This window comes from Cynoglossus semilaevis, chromosome 18 (assembly GCF_000523025.1).
Source record: "Cynoglossus semilaevis isolate Cse_v1.0 chromosome 18, Cse_v1.0, whole genome shotgun sequence".
Taxonomy (NCBI): Eukaryota; Metazoa; Chordata; class Actinopteri; order Pleuronectiformes; family Cynoglossidae; genus Cynoglossus; species Cynoglossus semilaevis.
This window is the reverse complement of record NC_024324.1, coordinates 7815272-7823950: the sequence shown is the minus strand read 5'-3', so window position 1 is coordinate 7823950 and position 8679 is coordinate 7815272. Positions and strand designations below refer to the sequence as shown.

At 39.2% G+C, this 8679-nt stretch overlaps 1 protein-coding gene across 1 annotated transcript in view; it reads left to right on the top strand.

Moving 5' to 3' along the window:
- Positions 1–8679, top strand: part of col8a2 (collagen, type VIII, alpha 2) — a 47573-nt gene that overhangs the window by 38340 nt on the left and 554 nt on the right. The window lies entirely within an intron of this gene.

The following is an 8679-nucleotide window of genomic DNA, read 5'->3' as shown; positions in this document are numbered from 1 at the left end:
GCTTATGAGTCATTGCAAGGTGACCTAAATTGCTTGCATTCAGTATTGACACAGGAATGTGTTAGTGCAATCAGTTATCAAAACAAACACAGGAAATGGCATTGTTGAGTAAAGGTAGGTATTAATGTAATAAGTTATCAATTTAATTTAACACTAATAATTCTACAGATTGTATAATTGAACAAAAATTCAAGTCTATCTATTCTATGTTTTTTTTTTTTTATTGAAGAACGAGGTCACATGTAGAAGTGACCTGCTTTACGGCTAATTGACAAATAATGCACAGTTTATTGCAGAAGCAGCGTTACTGTGCTGAGTCCACGAAGAAGGATGACCATGCCAGATCCATGTGTTAGGCAACCACATTTATGGGACGCCAATTCTAATGCCAAAATTTTGAGAAATGTCTGCCCACATCTTTCTGTACCACTACTTGATAAAAATCAACAGGTGTCAGTCGTGGTACATATGTGTAACTGCTTTTTTAGGCTTTGACATAATAATCTATAAAAAGATGTCTCAGAGAAGCTGTACAATTTTAAAATACATTTACTGCCAAACTATTATTACTACATACTATAGATATAGTCACTACTGTACTTTACCTGACATGTTTACGTTTATGTTTTTTAATTACTTCAGATATACCAGCACTGCCTTGGCAATCTACTGTCTTACTGTGATTTACTGATTCTGGTATACGTAATATAGAATGTCTCGTGTGATATTTTACACCAATGCAGGGGTGGTTTGTGTCTCAGGACAGTTAAAAAGGGCATGTGACAGGTAGGGAAGTTCTTGGTCTTGGTTACCGTAACTGTGAAAGGTGAGCCCCGTTTACAGTAACATGACACCGTCTTACCCAGGAGGGTAACTGGGGGAGAGGAACTCCTAGGTTGTAGCGTGCTGGCATTCAGCCTATCTAACCACAGGGTGCTGTAAATGTTGAAAAGATAGGGTTTGTTCTTCACTGAGGGACTTAGATGAATTTGGCCAATTTTATATCCAGATATGTACTAGGAGAGAATATCTTGCCAACATTGTTTTTGTACTTTATATTGGCCTGCAAAGACCAGGGCTTGTCAGAGTCATCATGTTGTTTTAAACTGGGCTCCATTTGAATCCTGCATGAGATACTTGCTCTTTGTTTGTCTCACATTCAACTTATGAGGTGACGGCCTATGTGATTGTGCACTAGTTGCCATGGGTAACTTGTTTGTTTCTTGTACTTTATGTTGGTTAATGAATCATGTCCTGGTCGGCACAGCGTTCGTTTACTGTTGTTGCCACAGTGCCAGGTAAAGGCAGAGGCACAAGCTCTATGGCATTGTCAGTGTCTGACAGGTATATACCTCTTCTTGATGCTGTTGCATAGCTGCCTTTGAAACTATAGCAACAAGTAACAGGGTATTTCTTTTTCATTTTTTTACTATGTTTATCTTAACCTGCCAGGAGTTTTGCTAAGAGGCTCTGTAGTGGAAGTTTTTAATTTAAAGCTGTTGAATGCCGTAGAATAAAAGTTGCTCACTTTTGCAGAATTGTTCTTTGCTGGGTTGTTACTTCCAGTATGTGCGTCTACTTAGGTCTTGTCGAGAAACTAGAGGAGCTAGACTTAAGTAGCTTTTCGCATGAAATGTGAAAGTATCCCTAACAACATGATCTCAAAGTAATTACTCATTATAGCCATAATCTTAAAATTGGGTTTCTACTGGGAGCTAATCTGAAGTCATAGGGTATATTTTGAGCTTCTGACAATGATGTCAGCTTTCAAAAGTTAAAAGGTTTCTAAACCGGTGTATACAAGTGTAGGCATCAAATCTGAACCCTGAACCCTTGCACTGTTGGATCTCCTTTTTCTACTTTAGCTTTGTGTGGTTAATGTTTGAAAAGATCACTATTGCTTGTCTCTGATCTCTTCTTAAAAAACACCAGAGATTCCCACAGGAACAGTTGTTGCCACTGAGACAATTGTTGATATGGCAACAGGCATCCCCTGATGCTGCTGTCAGAAGGCCTTGTTGGTTTCCAAATGTCAGGTGAATTGATGTTGCAGAGGGATTCTGCACCTCTATGCAAAAATGTGAACACACATTCTCTTGTCTGTTGTCGACCTCTTATATTGAAACTTGGATCTCTCTGTATGGAACTGGTTTTGCCCCAATGTGTGCTAGTAATTCTTCACTGTGTATACATTGGTTGGCTTGAATGTAAATGAAACAACCTGTTGGATTGACTTATCAGTACACCATGTGATAGATCTCAATTGAATGCCTCACGGTAACTTTTGTTACTAATTTAATGCTATTTACGGATCAACAGGTTGAATTGTGGTTCACATTGTATATAGTTTAGTTAGGATATAGTAATAGTTTTCACGTGTGTATACCTTGTACCATATACCCCTGTTTTGCATTATTTTTGTTAAGTATTTAATTAAAAAAAAGAGGTTGCAGACGGTAACACAACTGCTTTCAGATGTGCTTTGCTGGGCTGCATTTATACTTAAAGCAAAGAGTTGGATTCCTGGTCACTGGAAGGCTGCACGTCTGATGGCTTCCACAAACTGGGTTAAAATTGTGTTGAAATGTGTGTTGAAGCTCTTTCGTTTAAATAATTTTGAATTTAAACTGGTTTAAAATTGCCCTGGATGACTGGAAATCAATTGATGTCTTTGGCAATTAACTCCTCGTCCAATAAATAAGCTTTAAATCCATAAAAAAGAAGAAAGGTGTGTGAGTGTAATTTATGTATACACCTGCTAAAACTAACCCAGCTTCCCCCCTAAAATAAATAATTTGCTGTATAGATGCTATACGTTAATGATTTCAAATGATATGTCCTGAGATATTCTAAGTCAGTTATTTTAATCAGGCATGGCAAAGACAAGTTTAAACACTTATGGAAGCACATTGACGGACACAATTTTCTTCAATGCTACCAATATTAAAGAAATGACATTTGACCTTTTTATCTAGTCCCATGAAAAAATTATAAAGGTGGATTTCACCATAATGTATTTACTAGGTGCTTTTGCAGCACAGAACTAGATTTCCCAATGTCTATTTAAATATTTGTGTTGTTATTGCATTTCCTTTAGCTCCAGGCAGGAAATATTATTCGGTGAGATACTTTCTCCAATCTCATTCCTGTTCCTTTCAGACTTGCCCAGACACAAATCAGTCCTTTCCCCCCTCTCCAACTCTAGTTGGTACTCAAGTACTATCAGAGGCCTTTGATCGTCATACTGTTTATCTGTCCATTCAGAGGCTGCAGCGCAGTGTGATAAGTAAGCTTATGAGTGTCTGTGTAGGTGGTGTTTTTCTGTTCATGGAAATGGGGACTAGCCCTGACGCAATAAATACGCCCATCGCCTTTATAGACATGTCTGCATACATGCATGTTGGCCTTGATATTATTTATATTAAATTAAAAAAATTCTTTTGCATTATTTCCAGCATGTGTTGGTAAACTATCATCTATCCTAGATAGGCAACAGGAGCCTTTTCTGTACTGCAGCATTTAGTATTCACTTAGTAAGTTTTCACCTTTCTACTTGTCATAGATAAAAAAAACAGCTTTTTGCCCTTCAATAGAATATTATAAAAATCCTTAGTCTTCTTTTCCCAGCTTCAGGAATCTTGAATGTAGTGAGTCCCTTAGCGTTTGCATCTGTTGGGCTTGCATTGTAAATGTTTTTTTCTGTACACATTTCTAGACTTCAACAAACAGTCCACCCACACAGGCTCTCACAACAGGATTGTTTTTCTACTTCACAAGCACTGTATATGTTGTGCACAGAAAGTGTTGTATTTGTGCTTGACTGAAACAAAAGCATATTTGCCAAAAAAGTTTCTTGTTACATGATTTTACATGGAGTTTTCTTTTCTCTGTTCCAACATGTTTTTTTTTAAGTTTAATTTAAAAGAAGCTGCCTAAAGAAGGGAAGTCACCTTTTGGAGGGCCTTCAGTAGTAGATTAGTAAAAACAGTTTTATTATATTTCAACCCGAGGCGGCCATAAGGTTAATTGTTTGTGCAGTTGTTCTATCATTATACAGGTAAACTGACATCATTATTTGTGCCTTGTGTACCAATAATGAGTGGATCAAAATATATAATATGTCTTTTGCTGCTTGCATGGATTTGTTGTGTCCAAAACCAAACCACCTGAAAGAAACTGATCTGAGGGTAGTGTCCATAAAAAGTAATTATTTTAATTTTTTGAGCAAAATTTAGGGGTTAAGATTAAGTCAAGGTGTTACATTCCCATGACACCTGTAATTTTGAAGCGCTGTCCTACTGTTGCTTTTAACTCAAATTTATTCATCACCCATTCATTATTTCCTCTTCTAGTAAATCTAGTAAATTCAAATATCGTTGTCTTCCTGAGGTCTTGTTTCCAAACCCCACAATTGTACTGCTCATAACAACTGTTTGGGTTGGTTGCAAGAGTTCTGTTTTTGCATACCAACTACTATGTTCTGAATGATGTCTTGTCCAGGCATGCCTAAGGATTGTCAGTGTTTTGCTTGCTATACCAGGAAAAACTGGTGAGAAGCCTAAATATTTTTATCTTATATTTGTCTGTATGTTTGTCCTCTTGCTCGTCTGTCATTTGCCATTATTTGTTTTAAGTATGATTGATGGTGAGAGAGAGACGTGACACAGTTTCTTTTATGTGTGTACTATTTGCCTAATGCTGTGGTGACCTGTCACCATATCCCCACATTGACAGGCCCTCTCATTTTTGGACTGCATCCCGTGAGTTTTCTTTTTTAACTTGAACAAGCATTCTATTAATTCCTGTACAGCTTTTCAGGGATTTTGAATACTGGCTCAAAAGCTGATTCTGCAGAGTTCTTTTTCATTTTTCTTTCTGTTGATTACCATTTTTGTTGATAATATTCTAAACTACTTCAAAACCCATATAGCAACCCATATGTGACACCAATGGCAATGTTTTGGTGTGGATGACAAAGACATTTATATTATTTTTTTGGGGGGGGGGGGTTAAATTAGGTTTATGTTAAAATTGATTAAAGGGTGTAAGGTATGTGGGTGTGCTTTAATGCCTCTTGAGTAAATATTGCGTTTGTGCATGTTCAAGAATGTTGACGTAAGTGTCCCTAAATTACTTATCACCAATATTAGCAGCATAAGAGCTTTATTTGTAGCTCTGCTTATGTGATTTGGTCACCCAGGATCACACCAAATCTGAACAGGGTCACTGTTTCTTTGTTTTAGTCCTTCTTGACATTTGCATGCATATCAATTATCTCCTATTTGGCACGTAGAAAGGCCACAGACAAGACATGCTTCTGTGACACTTGGCCTCATTTCTGTTCCCACCAAATTGTGGTTTCTGTAAATTTGACTGCAGCTGTCTCTGTTTGTCCCAAACTCACCATGGTGGGTTTGAGATCTGGCAGTTGACTAAAAAAATACTTCTCTGACACCTTGTATTTATGCATGGGTCTATTTTTTTTTGTTTGTGTTGTAAATAGCTTATCTTACAGAAAAGGAGAAGTGTGTGCTCTGGGTGTAGCAAGCAGCTGGTATCTGGGGCATGTGTGTACTAAGGCCTTTATCTTTCTTGTGCTGTCCAAGCTGCTGCCTCTAAAAAGAGAACTTCCTCCCTCCTTTTTTAGCATCTTGCTTCTCGGGATGACTGGAACTGCCCCTGCTCTCTGACTCGGCTCCCACACAATAAATTAGCCCTCAAGCCTCTCAAGAAAGCTCAGTCTGCTCATGCCCAGTCTGGCTCCAGACAAAACATCAGTGAGGCTTGGCCACAACCCTGGACCACCAGACATGGCCCAATGTAACACTGACGTCTTTCACAAGCCAGTAGGGCGATAGACAATACCATGCTTTCTAGCCACATCCTACATTTTTAACAAATTTTTAAGTTTTTTTTTTCTTATAGCTGATTGTGTCATATTTCAACCGTAACTTCTTACTCCTTTGGATTTAAAACAAAAAAGAGCTTTGTCAGGTGAAGTTATAAATCTGCTGCCTCAAGAACTGGATAATTAACTGCTGTCACATTGTGTGCACTTAAAACCAACCACTGTTGAACCTTGACAGTCTTTCTTCTGTGCAGGACTTTTTGATGAATCATCTGAAATCGATGACACCATCAACCCAGTTCCCATTTGTTTGCGTCTTTATCACCTGTTTAGGTTTGCGTGTGCTTTTCTGTTCTCAGATACCCCAGTCCTTATCAGCTAGTACTGCCAACTGCTTCTCTCTGCTCTCTCACACTTTTCATCTCTCTGTTTCCCTCTCTCTCTCTCACTGTCTTTTTTTTTTTTGCTAATGTTTGTTCTCCTAAGTCACTGGAGTTTTCTACACTCAGCCAGCTGGTTTGAGAAGTTCACCCTACCAACTTGTTCCCCTCCCCACTTGCTCTTCGTCCCTCTACTCCCTGATCTGTTCCAACATTAGACCACGTGATGGGGAAGAGGGCACCAAGGGAGCTTTCTCTGGACCACTGTGTGGGCCTTCTGTCCTTACACTGTGACCTTTCTCCTACTTTAGCATATGTACTTGTACTGAAAGCCGGATATATCCCAAAAAAACAACTCCTGCAGAAGGCACAACTGCATCCTAAATTTATGAAATCATATTTCCATTCAACATTTGTTCCCTATTTGTTTTTTTCCTCCACATGCCAGATTAATTTTTACCCCCTGAGAGCAGCGTGAAAGTGAGAAACACCCACTTTGTATCCTCTTCTGGGTAACAGAAGGGGCAGCTGAATGTGTGTATTTGTGTGTATTGAACATTTGCTTAGTTGTTTTACTGTCATTGATTTAACATATCTGACACATCCCTTCAGAGTAAGATGATTTACAGTAGAATGAGATGAATTTTGATGAGGAGATGCCACATAAATAATAGTTCATATTCAGACATAGAGATGTCAATTAAACCTCAGGTTTTCTATGGGGTCAAATTTGTGTTTTACTCCACAAACAGGTTTTTGATTCATGTACATGGACTGTATTTGTTTATGTCCTTCCTGCATCTGTGCAGTGTGTAACTGCAGAGCCCCTGTGCAAATTTCTGAATGATTTGCATGTATTCCTGACCGTGAAGCGTTGGCTGCCCGTCAGACTGTGTGGCAAGTTAGAAGTTACCATGGCATGCTCACATCTCCTTCATATAGCCTGCCCCATTGATGAAGTGAAGCTTTTAAAGTTTCAGAGGGAAATTTGCAAGTGCTTTGTGTAACTGTAAGTTTGGAGAATCATCCGTCTTACGACCAGAATGTTAGGGGTTGTTTCCAAGTTCTGCTAGTCAATTTATCTGTTTATGTCCTTGTCTCTGCTTCTGTATTTAAAACAGACTGTATGAAATCTCTGTGCATTTGGGAAAGACTGCACAGTCTAGACAGTTTTCATTTTCATAAATAAAAGGTGTCATTGTGGTGTCCTTTGTGCTTGTGAGCTTCTATGTGTCTGTTCGGTTGTAATCTTTAGTTTTAGTTTCGCAGATAGAAATCTTGGCACTAAATATTGACTGTACTATTTTTTTTTGTTAGAAGAAGCTGAATAGAGCAACTACTAATCTGGTTGTACCATGAACGTCACGTCTGTGCACACAGCGTCCTCTGTTTGGTTCAGTAGTGCTTTAAGGTGGCAATTAAAGGCGTCATGGAGGATGACACAGTCATCACACAAGAAAAAGAAATTCAAGGGTGTTCTGTGTGTTCACTCATAAAAGAAGAAGAGGACAGAGAAAGAGGAGTGGGTTGATTCATCTTTTATGTTGGTTCTGTGGTTGGCGGCTAACACAAGAGAAGTGAAAGGTTTTCTGTTAAAGAAAAAAAAAGATTTGCCTCTGACACTTGGTTGTAAGTTAATTTATCTCCATTTTCTACTCGAGGTGGATTTTTAATCATGCAGGTGCATTTGGGAGACGAAACAAACAGTGTGTACTCAGATACTGTCAAGTATCCTCAGTAAATTGTGACTGTTTAATGGGAAGGGTGAGAGTACAGGGAGTTCTGTGTCTGTGTCTGTGTCAAGGAGGTGAAAAGAGGCAGCATGGGGCTGAAATACTTGGGCTGTTTGAAGCTTTGCCCACCCTGTAATCCCCACCTTGTGACTGCTGCCTGTGACTACTTACATTACTGAAGCCCAGGCCCCTTTCTCCCTCTTTGCCTTCCACTACCTTGTGTACACAGTCCATGGTGACAGCCAGCTCTCGTCATCCACCCCTGCCCCCGCCTCCAACCTTTCTCTTAAATTGCTCTGAGACGGTTCCAGCCAGTCTGTGGCGGTCAGGTTTGGACTGTCAGGGATTTGGCACAGTGGGACTGACTGCTCTCTGTCTGGTTGTAGACCAGACATTACCTGTTCTCTAAGACACCCTTGTGTGCTTGTTTGTGCACTCCATGCTGTGCATGTTATTAGTTTCCACCTTGTTGACAGGTGGCAAATCAAAAGGGTTGATGTAATCCAATGTAGTCCGATTATAAAAGGCTCATTTAAGATGTGGACACTTCTGCTCTAAAAATGTTTTTCTTTTAATTCAGTGCTGATTTATCAGCTTCAGGTGCATCAGTTTGAACCAGTGTCAGTATGGATCTTTGCAACGCATACATCAGCACATTTGAAGTAATGGACATTAAAGAGACAACAGCTGCTAAAAGTATAGCAGGGCCTGTGACAAG